Below are 12567 nucleotides of genomic sequence, written 5' to 3'. Positions count from 1 at the left end.
CTCCAATAAGTAGTTAAAATCAGTTCAAACCTTGTAGTTCTGATCTTACTGACAATAGGGCTACAAGACAAATAGCAAATTAAGAAACCTTTCAAATTTCTCAAAACTTAAAATTACATACATAGTCTGATCTTGTTGTCTAAAAAAATACTCAATTTTTTTACTACAGTTATTTAGAACTCCCTTTTAAAACTCCAGTTAATTCTCCCTTCTTAGGAGGAATAGAGACAGATAAGGATCTAGTCCTCACATTAAACATAGATAGCAATATTCTTCATAAGTAAATGGTCTCTGTTACACAAAAGAATTTACTTAAAAGTTGCAAACTGTACTCCAATGGTAGCAAATAAGTTCTGGGATGGGATGGGATGAGCAAACTAAGTAAATTAACTCCAAATTGTATACAAAGAACAGTGTGTATTCGGTAAGTTGTATAGTAAGCATGATTGTACTTGAGACATGCTCCACAAATAGTATTAATTCCGCATTAAATAATAAACAAGTAAAATTGACTCTTCCTTTGAGGTAACGAGCTATTCCATAAGTTATTCTCCTCAAAGATAACATTACACTGAAATTCTTTTCCTTACAAAAAAATTGAAGATGTTTCTGATTTAACCTTACTGAGTAATTTATACATTAGTCCCACAAACTCCTGCAACATTGTCTAAATGATTCTCATATCATCCTGAAAAAAATCTATGGACCTTATACACAAATATATAACTATAAACAAGCAGGTAGCAAGCCCAAATACTCATTTACTTAATTGTTTGTATTGCAAGCAGCAAGATCTCATGTGCTTGAATCCTATAGCAATGCAGAGGTGCTAAAATATTGCATTGAGATATTTAAAACAACAATAAGACAGATCAAGAGATTTGCTATGAAAGGAAAAAGCAGGTTGGGACCACTATAGTATCAGCAATACTGGTCCTTCATGTCTAAGCCCAAGAGCACAGAATGACTCAACCCATGTCATAGGATAAAGTTCATTTGATTTCAGATAAGAATAGCATAAACAGCCAAGTGTGTGACAAGATACCACAGCCAGGCTTGGAATTAACAGGTTGGGGTTGGGGCAGCGAGGTGACGCAGTGGATAAAGCACCAGCCCTGGATTCAGGAGGACCTGAGTTCAAATCCAGCCTCAGACACTTAACACTAGCTTTGTGACCTTGGGCAAGTCACTTAACTCTCATTGCCCTGCAAAAAAAAAAAATACAACAAAAAACAGGTGGGAAGATTTCTTGTATGGGAACTCGAGTCAAGAGGGTTCTACCTTAGCCTTCACAAGGTTGCCCTCCCAATTTTTTCCCCGGTGATAGATATTCACTGGCTGTAGATCACTGGCTGCTGGTTTTTTTCTTGAAGTGATGAAACATTTTCTCAAGGACACAACAAACTGAAAATAAAGCTGAAAAAGAAAATTTGAGTCCCAAAAAGTTTCACCCTAAACAGGAAAGTCTCACTAATGACAGCAGAGCTCTACACATTTGTTTTTAACACCCTCAAGTTGTTGCAATCAATTAGCTAGCTTATCAGTGTACTCCTAACTCTTTATAACTTTTCTCTATTTACTTTTTTTTTTTTGCAGGGCAATGAGGGTTAAGTGACTTGCCCAGGGTCACACAGTTAGTTAAGTGTGAAGTGTCTGAGGCCAGATTTGAACTCAGGGAGTCCTGAATCCAGGGCTGGTGCTTTATCCACTGTGCCACCTAGCTACCCCCTCTCTATTTACTTTCATACCAAGCTGTAATAGATATTACTGCAGTTTCCATAAAATAAAATAAATACATTAAGTGTCTATAAAATAAGATAGTTTCTTATTGGAACAATGCCAAAATTTCCCTCAACCCTTCTGTCAACATACTTAAACTTTCTTTTGCTTTTTATACTTCTCTCCTATGGTATGAAAACCCACATTTTTTTTTTATTATTTTCACCTTCCTTAAATTTCATTTTGTTCACTCCCTAAATTCTCATTTCAATAGTATTTTAGACTATTATTCTTGAATCTTTACTTCATCAAATTTTTCCACTATAATTGTAGCATGTTGTTAAAACCAATGAAAAAAGCTTTCACTATAGTCATTACTTTGCCAGTACTTATAACAATTAAAATCTGTTGAATCATTGCCAATTCTGTTCTTCCCTAAGAGATGGAAATACCATGTGAAATTTAACAAAAGGATAAACTGAGGCCATTCCCTGAGCAAGATAACATTTAATAAGGGCTCACCACCTGCCAATAAATGGGTCAATGGCTTGCCCTCTATGCAAAAGACCCTGAGCAGATGGACAGCTCCTCTTTTATAGGTTTTTGGTGAGCGTAGAACAGGGTAAGACAACATCATGAGATTGGGGATAACATGATTGATTACAAAGCTGAGGTCCAGGGAACAAAATGACTGGTTGGAAGTAAATGGTAATGGGGCTAGCAAAGAAATGACACCCCCTGCTTCTTTTCTCACAAGACTAAGAAGTTCTCATTATTTGAATGCATGTGTGAGATACTGGGCCCAGACTTTTGGACAGCAAACCAGACATCCTTGAAGGATAGCTTGGTGAAGATATCAAGCCTGACTTCCTTGTGTTCACACACATGCCCCAAGGGCAGTTAAATTTCTTGAAGGAAGAATAGATCAGTGCTTAATAGGAGAGCTGGATTTACTACCCACTTGGCCTATTCCCTTCCTCAGCTTCATTTCCCTCATCTGTAAAATGACAGGCTGTAATTAGTAAGCTCAGAGGTTCTTTCTAGTTTATAATCTATGACTCAAAATTGAGTAGTGTTAATGTGAAATTTACCTCTTTTGTTCTGGACCTTCCCATTTGGTCCTAAACTTCCTAATTGAAGAGTAGATTAAAGTTATATTACTATTTTAAAAAATAGTCCCAGGAATGTGAATTGCTAGAATCAAGTCAGATTACCCTGTTGTTTCGATACCAAGGAATATTTTGTGCAAAGAAAGGGTTCTCCCTCCTTTCAAACTTGAAGAATTTAAAAATATGTTATTTTTACAATGGGGTCCTATCTAGTACAGGGATATTGATCTAGCCTTTGAACACTTCCAGTGATGTAACTCACTGTCAAGCAACTAGCATTTATTAATTACCTACTATATGCCAGGCATTGTGCTAAGAATGGCCTCACATATCAGATGTTTGGGGGAGACTATACCTTCAGCCTACATAACTTTTTTGGGGTGATAGAAGTTCCATTTAACACCCTACAGTGTAAAGTAGAGCTTTGTCTTTGATAATTAATAGATGTGTTGATTTCATTGATATAGAGATCCCTTTTACCACTACAGATCACTATCCTCTCTATATCATAGTAATGATATGGGGAAAGCGATAGGAGAAAGCACATGGGTCCTTAGGATTCCTCTGGAAAGAATTACACTCTCGCACAAGACCTAATCAGGAATAAGAGAACAGGTTTATTGGGGTACAAGAGAAACCGGCCGGGAGGAAGGTTTTGCCAGAACAAAACGCTTCCCCCCAACTGACTTGTGGGGTGCCATTTTATAGGGTTTAGATGGGGGGTGGGTAAGAGTCTCTTATTGGGTGAGGGGCTGGTGGTCTTCCCGCGTTGCGCTGTGGTAGGAAGAATCCCTCGTGAGAGATCTGGTGGTGGGTGTCAACTTTGTCCTGATGGGTCTAAGCAGTCTGCTGATGGGCGGTTCCAGGTGGTCTTCTCCTGGATTACCTCATCCAGATGCTTAGGAGGACTGGAATGTGGGGTGATGGTCCTGGAGCATGCTCGGTTCAATCTGTGCCGCTTATCTCCGTTAGGTGGGTGTGTGTGTCCTTGATTGTGTTCAAGGAGAGGCCTACTTGATTTCAAGGGAAAACCCCTGAGGTTTCAAGGAAAAGGTTCCTTGAACCCCCCAGAGAATTGTTGGGGTGACCGGGGCCCATAATCCTCCCATGACAGTAGAAAGGTCTTAAGAGACTGTGACTGAAGAATTTCATTATTTCATGGTTATGGTGAGAAGCCTTTCAAAATTAGCTGAACAGCATTATGATGTAGTGTAAAGAACAACTGGGTTCTGTAGAGACTTGTATTCAAATTGTGGCTCATTTTACTTCCTGTGTATAACTCTGGGGTGCCCCACCTCTCTGAACCTTGGTTTTCTCCCCTGTGAAATGGTGATGATATTGCCATTACACATTTTACAGGTTTGTTTTGAAGAAAGCACTTTGTAAACCTTAAGTGTGAATCAGCAATATTGTTTTAAAAACCATTTAATTTTATTTTTTAAAGCATTTATTTATGTGTGAAGCACTGTGATAGGCATTTGATCACTTTATTACTGTTCAATTGCTTCAGTCTTGTCCGACACTTTATGGGTTTTCTTGGCTAAAATACTGAGGTGGTTTGCCATTTCCTTCTCCAGCTCATTTTACAGATTAAAAAACTGAGGCAAACAGGGTTAAGTGACTTGCCCAAGGTCATAAAGCTAGTAGGTGAAGATAAAAAGCTAAGCTGTTTCTCTGATGATGCACCTTGATGCCAACTACCTCAGGATTGTTATAAGGAAAGCATTTTGTAAACTTTAAAGCACCATCTTAATTTGAATAGTAGTATTTGCCAGCAAGCTGATAGTATATTGGCCATTTATAAGGTCACCTAAGACACTGGAATATTTCAGTGACCTAAATGTAACTCTCAAGCTTCAAAGAATGTTTCTTAGTTCTAATAATTAAACTAATTGCTTAAGAAACTTAGTATAACATGGTTCTATGTCCAGTAGACTTTGTGGCTCCCCCTCTGCCCCTTCCATAACCCAAATATTTTCATTGGTATATCAATCCCATTACTTTAGGAGGGCCTGGAGGTGGAGAAAAGGTCTTCTGGGCATCTGTGCTAGGTGGGCTGAATCCTGATGTGTTTGATAGGAAAAGAGAGAATTTGTCTACGGTACCAGAGGATAAGGCAAAATTTGAAGTTTGTGATATCTGTCAGAGTAGTTACAGAGTAAGCACTTATTGCTAAAGACCTTATGGGAGTAATTTTAGGGTAGAGCAAGTGTTTGACTTCTGGGAATTCTAGCACTAGGTATCAAGAACCTATTCATAGATAATGGAGTTTTGAAACAGGAAATTAGTCACCAACAGGACAGTGGGACAAGGCAGAGACCCAGTCCTTGCTTGAGGAGTAAGGTGCATAATAAGGCAAAAAAAAGCCTCGTTATTGAAGAAGGGGAATTTAGGGCAGGGAATCAAGGTACAGAGAGAAACCCAATGACTAGAGAATTGTGCCATAGCACTGTGGTACAAAGCAGAAAACCAATTTTAGGAAAACTAGCCACCATGGTCAGAGCAGGATTAACAGGAGAGCTCTAAACTGCCCTCTCTTGATCCCTCGATCCTCACTATCATCTTAGATCTCGTCTTTCTTCTGTGACTGAACTCTTTGAGGCCACCCACAATCAGTGCTTCCCCTTCCTCTCCTCTCACTCTCTTCTTAATCTCCTACAATCCATCTTCTGACTTTATCATTCCACTGAAACCACTGTCCCAAAAATTACCAATAATTTATTAATTGCTGAAGTCAATAGCCTTTTCTCAGTCCTCATCCTTCTTGATCACCCTTGAACTATTGAACACCCTTCTTCATTCTTCTCTCTCCTCATTCAGGTAATGCCCACTAAATGTAGATGTCCCAAAGGGCTGTGCTCCACTGCCTTCTCTTCTCCCTCTATACTACTTCATTTGGTGATCTCATCAGCTACCATGGACTCCATGGTAATTCTCAAATCTTCCTATCCTAGCATAACCTTTTCTGCTGACCTCCAGTATTGCATATTTACCTGCCTTTCAGACATCTCAAACTGGATATCAAATAGAAATCTTAAACTCAATATGGTTAAAACTGAACTTATCTTTCCCTTTAAACCATGCCCCCTTGCAGACTTCCCAATTAATATCAAGGGCATCATGTTTCTCTCAGTGCCCCAGCTTCACAACCTAGGTGTCGTCCTTGACTTCTCACTCTAACCCCCCACACCTAATCTGTTGATTTCACTGTTGCAACCTTCCTCGAATATGCACCATTCTCTTCTCTGACATTGCCACCACCCAGATGCAAATCACCTTACACTTGCTGCCTCAGCTTTTCTTAAAAGGGTTTTTTTGTTTGTTTTGTTTTTGTTATAAGAAAGGATTTGATTGGGGATGGGGTAGAGAAGGTCAAAGGGGAAACTTAAGGGGAAAAAAGAGTGTGTGAACTGATCCAACAACTCTGGAGAGCAATTTGGAACTATGCCCAAAGGTTTATGGGACTGTGCATACCCCTTGACCTAGTAATACAACTACTAAGTCTCTATACTAAAGAGATCATAAAAAAGGAAAAAGGATCTACATGTAAAAAAATATTGATAGCAACTCTCTTTGTGGTGGCAAAGAACTGGAAATCTGGGGAATGTCCATCAATTGAGGAATGGCTGAACAAGTTGTGCAATATGAAGGTAACGGAATACTATTGTGCTGTAAGAAATGATGAGCAGAAAGATTTCTTAGCCGTGTAACCCTGGACTAGTCACTTAACTCCCATTGTCCCACAAAAAAAAAATTATTAGAAAGATTTCAGAAAAACGTGGAAAGACTTAAGTGGACTGATGCTGAATGAAGTGAGCAGAACCAGGAGAACATTGTACACAGTAACAGCAACATTGTGTGACAATCAACTGTAACAGACGTAGCTCTTCTCGGCAATACAATGATCCAAGACGTTCCAAAGAACTCATGATGGAAAACGTTCTCCACATCCAGAAAAAAACCTGTGGATTCTGAATGCAGATTGAACCATATTGTTTCTATGTTTTGTTTTTTTCTTTTTTGAGGTTTTCTTCCTTGTGTTCTGATTCTTCTTTCACAACATGACTAATGCAGAAATATGATTGCTTTCTGTTTTGGAAAAGGGGGAGGGAAGAGAGGGAGAAAAATTTGGAGCTAAACATCTTAAGAAAATAAATGTTGAAAACTATCTTTACATGTAACTGGAAAATAATAAAATACTTTTATGATTAAAAAAAAGAAAAAAAACACAGCAGAGGAAACAACCATATCTATAAAAACACATTCACAAAAAAGAAACTCAATCCAAGAAGGATGGGAAGAGCTCAAAAATGAGATTCTAGATACACAAGCAGAAATTACTCTAATGAGAAGAGGAAAAAGAGATGACTAAAGAGACATATGAGGCTGCACAACAAACTCAGCAACAAATTCAGATTTCAAAGATAGAAACAAGGACCAGTAACTGAAATGGAATATAAAAACAGAGCATGGTCATCTAAGTCTTGTGTCAGGAGAGTTAATGCCCAGAAAGAGGTACTGGTTAAAAATTCAGCAAAAAAAAAGGTATGTATGTTACATAAGGGGACAGGAGGATCCCAAAACAGACAGGATCACCGATTGGGATTGATGAAATGGTGATAATGGGCATTGGTAAGAAGAGTGAACTACCATATTGCCACTTTGTTTCTGTTTTCCCTTCTAAGAAGATTTTTGGACTGGGAAGGATATGTTTAAAAGTTATATATTTTTCTTGCTGCTCAGCCATTTTTAGTTGTGTCCAACTCTTTATGACACTATTTGGGGTTTTCTTGGAAGAGATATTGGAGTGGTTTGCTATTTCCTTTTCCAGCTCATTTTTCAGATGAGGAAATTGAGGCAATCTGGGTTAGATTACTTGCCCAGGGTCAAACAGCTAGTAAGTGCCTGAGGTCAGATTGGAATTCAGGAAGAGGAGTCTTCCTGACTTCAAGCCTGGCACTCTATTCAATGCACCATTTAGCTGCCCTATTATTATTATTATTATTATTATTATTATTATTATTATTATTATGTTAGTACAAGGTACAAAATCAAGGTAAATGAGGAGATGGTAAGACCATGTTCAACTGCCTTCAATAAATTCATATGCAGGTATGCTTTATATTATAGGGTAGTGAAGGAATTAGCAGTTGTGATTCTTGAGCTGCTGCTATCAGTAATCTTTAAAAGATATATAGATAATACACATATGCATAAATAATTGTACTCTTGTATGTATATATACTTGGGTTCAAAAAATAAAACAAATAGGGTAGGGATGTCACTAGTCAAAAGTTACTGTGAATAATATCTAGGGGTTTTAGTGAACTAGACAAGTATCAACAGCGTGAGATAGTAGTTTATGAATACTTGAGACAAAGTAAAATAACTATTGACATATAATAAACTTTGTAACATTTTACAACTTTTAAAAATTGTAATATGCAAGATCTTTTTGGTATAATCATTTGTTCTTATAGGATTTGGTCTTGAGTTCACAAGATTTTGATACTTCTGAGCCTTCAGAGTAATATCTATCCTTAAAAACCAAAATCCTTAAAATTAAAATCTCAACAACGACAACAAAAAATGAAACAGGTATGAATGGAATGAAATCCTGCACTCAACTGATAGAGAATTAATGCAGGGAAAATCATCCTGATACACCTTTATCTAGTGAAGGTCAGATGTTCTGATTCAGTCTAGTGTCAGTAGAAGTACACATTCGGGGCCGCTAGGTGGCGCAGTGGATAAATCACCGGCCCTGGATTCAGGAGTACCTCAGTTCAAATACAGCCTCAGACACTTGACACTAGCTGTGTGACCCTGGGCAAGTCACTTAGCCCCCATTGCCCTGCAAAACAAAACAAAACAAAACCAGAAGTACACATTCATACTCATTATTATTACAAAATGAAATCATGTAAATGATTGTAACATAATATTCATTTGGAATTTTTTTAAAGTTAATGTTATTCTAATTTGTCCTACCAAATCCTAAAAGATTTGAGTCCAGAATGTGGGAGGTTATAGTTGCACTTCATTTTGCCCTGGTTGAGGCACATCTAAAGTAGTTTGGTTCTTTTCCCCCCTGTAATTTTCTTTTTCTCTCTTTTTTTAAATAGTATTTTATTTTTTCCAATTACATGTAAAGGTAGTTTTCATTTTTTATAAGATTTTGAGTTCCAAATTTTTCTCCTTTCCTCCCTCCTCTCTCCAAGACAGCCAGCAATCTGATATAGCTTATACATGTACAATCATGCTATACACATTTCCAAATTAATCATGTCGTGAAGAAGAAACAGAAAAGGGAAAAAACAACAAAAATCAAATAAAAAAGGGAAACTAGTTTGTTTGATATGCATTCAGAATCCATAGTTCTTTTTCTGGATGTGGAGAGCATTTTCCATCATAAGTCTTTTGGAATTGTCTTGGATCGTTGTATTGCTGAGAAGGCCTAAGTCTATCATAATTCTGTTACTGTGTACTATGGTTTCCTGGTTCTGCTTACTTCACTCAGCATTAGTTCATTAAGTCTTTCCAGGTTTTTCTGAACTCTATCTGTTCATCATTTCTTATAGCACAATAGTATTCCATTATATTCATTTGTCAATTGGGGAATGACTTAAATTCTTATAAATTTGACTTAGTTATCTATATATTTGAGAAATGAGGCTTTTATCAAAAACATTGGCTGTAAAAACTGTTTCCCAGCTTTCTGCTCTCCTTCTAATCTTGGTTGTATTGGTTTTGTGTAAAAACTTTTTAATTTGATGTAATCAAAATTATCCATTTTGCATTTCATAGTACTCTCTATCTCTTCTTTGGTCATAAATTCTTCCCTTCTCCATAGATCTAGTAAACTATTTCTTCCTCTCCTAATTTGTTTTTGTTATCACCTATTATGTCTAAACCATGTACCTATTTTGATCTTATCTTGTTATACAGTTTGAGGTGTTAGTCTATGCCTTGTTTCTACCATACTATTTTCTAGTTTTGTCAATTAGTGAGTTCTTTTTTTCTTTTTAGTATTTTACTTTTTTTCCAGTTACATGTGAAGGTAGTTTCCAACATTTGTTTTTTGTTTTGTTTTTTTGCGGGGCAATTGGGGGTAAGTGACTTGCCCAGGGTCACACAGCTAGTAAGTGTTAAGTGTCTGAGGCTGGATTTGAACTCAGGTACTCCTGAATCCAGGGCCGGTGCTCTATCCACTGCGCCATCTAGCTGCCCCCCAACATTTGTTTTTATAAGATTGAGTTTCAAATTTTCTCCCTCCCTTTTTTCCCCTACCCAAGACAGAAAGCAATCTGATTTAGGTTATACATTGTGGGGACCAATTTTTAATTGGGGAGTGCTAGCTAAGTGGCTCGCCGCAATATTGGGGCAAGGAAGGAGACGCCCTCAAAACAGAACAAGATTTATTTTAACAAGAATGAACTAAAAAAAAAAAAAACACAAACAGGATCAGTAGGATCAAGGGAAAGGAAATAAAATGGGGAAAGGGAAATTATAATACCTGAAAAAATACCACCGCCCAGGAATCAGCTGAAAATAGGCAGCAGAATGCCTATTGCTTCCCAGCTTCCACCAAGAATGCCCAATTCTCTTCCCCCAAACCTAGAAACACCCCACACAGCCCCAGTCAATGGGATGGCCGCTCTGACAGTCACATGACTGCCTTCACTAGGCTTACAACCATTCTAATTTTGCCAGGTGCATGTAGGCATCAGCGAATAGTAATGACTTGAGGTGCCAGAGCCCTGGCCACGGCTACAACCAATGGGTTGAGCACCGTGCCGTTTGCGGAGCCCCAGGCCAGTGTGCGCCGAGGCATAAAAACCTCAAATAACAATTAATTTTTTACAACATATATAATCACATTAAACATTTCCCACATTAGTCAGTTTGTAAAAGAAGAAACAGAAGGGCAGCTAGATGGCGCAGTGGTTAGAACACCGGCCCTGGATTCAGGAGTACCTGAGTTCAAATCCGGCCTCAGACACTTAACACTTACTAGCTGTGTGACCCTGGGCAAGTCACTTAACCCCTATTGCCTCACTAAAAAAAAAAAAAGAGAAGAAGAAACAGAACAAAAGGGAAAAACCTCAAAAAACAAAAACAAACAAACAAAAAAGTAGAAATAGTATGGTTCAACCTGCATTCAGATTCCACAATTCTTTTTTGAGTGTAGAGAGAGTATTTTCCATCATGAGTCCTTTGGAATTATCTTGGATCATTATTGTATTGTAAATCTATCACATTTGATCATTGCATAATGTTGCTGTTAACTGCGTACAATGTTCTCCTGGTTCTGCTCACTTCACTCAGCATCAATCCACTTTCCAGGCTTTCCTGAAATCTGCCTGCTCATCATTTCTTATAGCACAAAAGTATTCCATTACATTCATATACCACAATTTGTTCAACTATTCCCCAATTGATGGGCATCCCTTCGATTTCCAATTCTTTGCCACCACAAAGAGAGCTGCTATAAATATTTTTGTACATGTAGGTCCTTTCCCCCTTTTTATGATTTCTTTAGGATAGAGACTTAGTAGTGGTATTTCTGGTTCAAAGTGTATGCACATCCCCATAGCCTTTTGGGCATAGTTCCGGAATGGTTGGATCAGTTCGTAACTCCACCCACAATGAATTAGTGTTCCAATTTTTCTACAGCTTCTCCAAAATTTTTTATTTTTCTTTTTTGTCATATTAGCCAATTGGATAGGTGTGAGGTGGTAGCTCAGAGTTGCTTTAATTTGCATTTCTCTAATCAATAGTGATTTAGAGGCATGCAGAAGCTGGGTGGTGCAGTGGATAGAGCACTGGCCCTGGATTCAGGAGGACCTGAGTTCAAATCTGGCCTCAGACACTTGACACTTACTAAGTTGTGTGACCCTGGGTAAGTCACTTAACCTCAATTGTCTCACCAAAACCAAAAACAAACAAAATAAAAACCCCAAATAGTGATTTAGAGCATTTTTCCTATGGCAATAGATAGCTTTGATTTCTTCATCTGAAAACTGCCTGTTCTATCCTTTGACCATTTCTTATAGATTTTATTCTCTACATATTTTAGAAATGAGGCCTTTATCAGAAACACTGGCTGTAAAAACTGTTTCCTGGCTTTCTGCTTTCCTTCTAATCTTGACTACATTATTTCTGTTGTACAAAAACTTTTTAACATAATTTAATCAAAATTATCCATTTTACATTTCATAATATTTCTATCTCTTGTTGGGTCATAAATTCTTCTCTCCATTGATCTTAGAAGTAAACTATTCCTTCCTCCCTTAATTTGCATATGGTATTACCTTTTGTCTAAATCACATACCCATAATTTAGTAATTTAGTATATGGTGTAAGATGTTGGTCTATGCCTCGTTTCTGCCATACTGTCTTCCAATTTTCCCAGCAGTTTTTGTCAAATAGTGAGTTCTTACCCCAGAAGCTGGAAACTTTAGGTTTATTGAACAGTAGATTACTGTAGTCATTTATTGCTGTCTTATGTACCTAATCTATTGCACTGATCCACCACTCTATTTCTTAGCCAGTACCAAATGGTTTTGATGATTGCCACGTCATAATATAGTTTTAGATCTGGCATGGCCAGACCACCTTCCTTTTTTTTTTTTATCAATTCCTTTGATATTCATGAACTTTTGTTCTTCCAGATGAATTTTTTTCTAGCCCTATAAAATATTTTTGGTTGTTTGATTTGGCACTGAATAAGCAAATT

The sequence above is a fragment of the Dromiciops gliroides genome, chromosome 1 (assembly GCF_019393635.1).
Source record: "Dromiciops gliroides isolate mDroGli1 chromosome 1, mDroGli1.pri, whole genome shotgun sequence".
Classification (NCBI taxonomy): Eukaryota; Metazoa; Chordata; class Mammalia; order Microbiotheria; family Microbiotheriidae; genus Dromiciops; species Dromiciops gliroides.
This window is presented reverse-complemented; position numbering follows the sequence as displayed.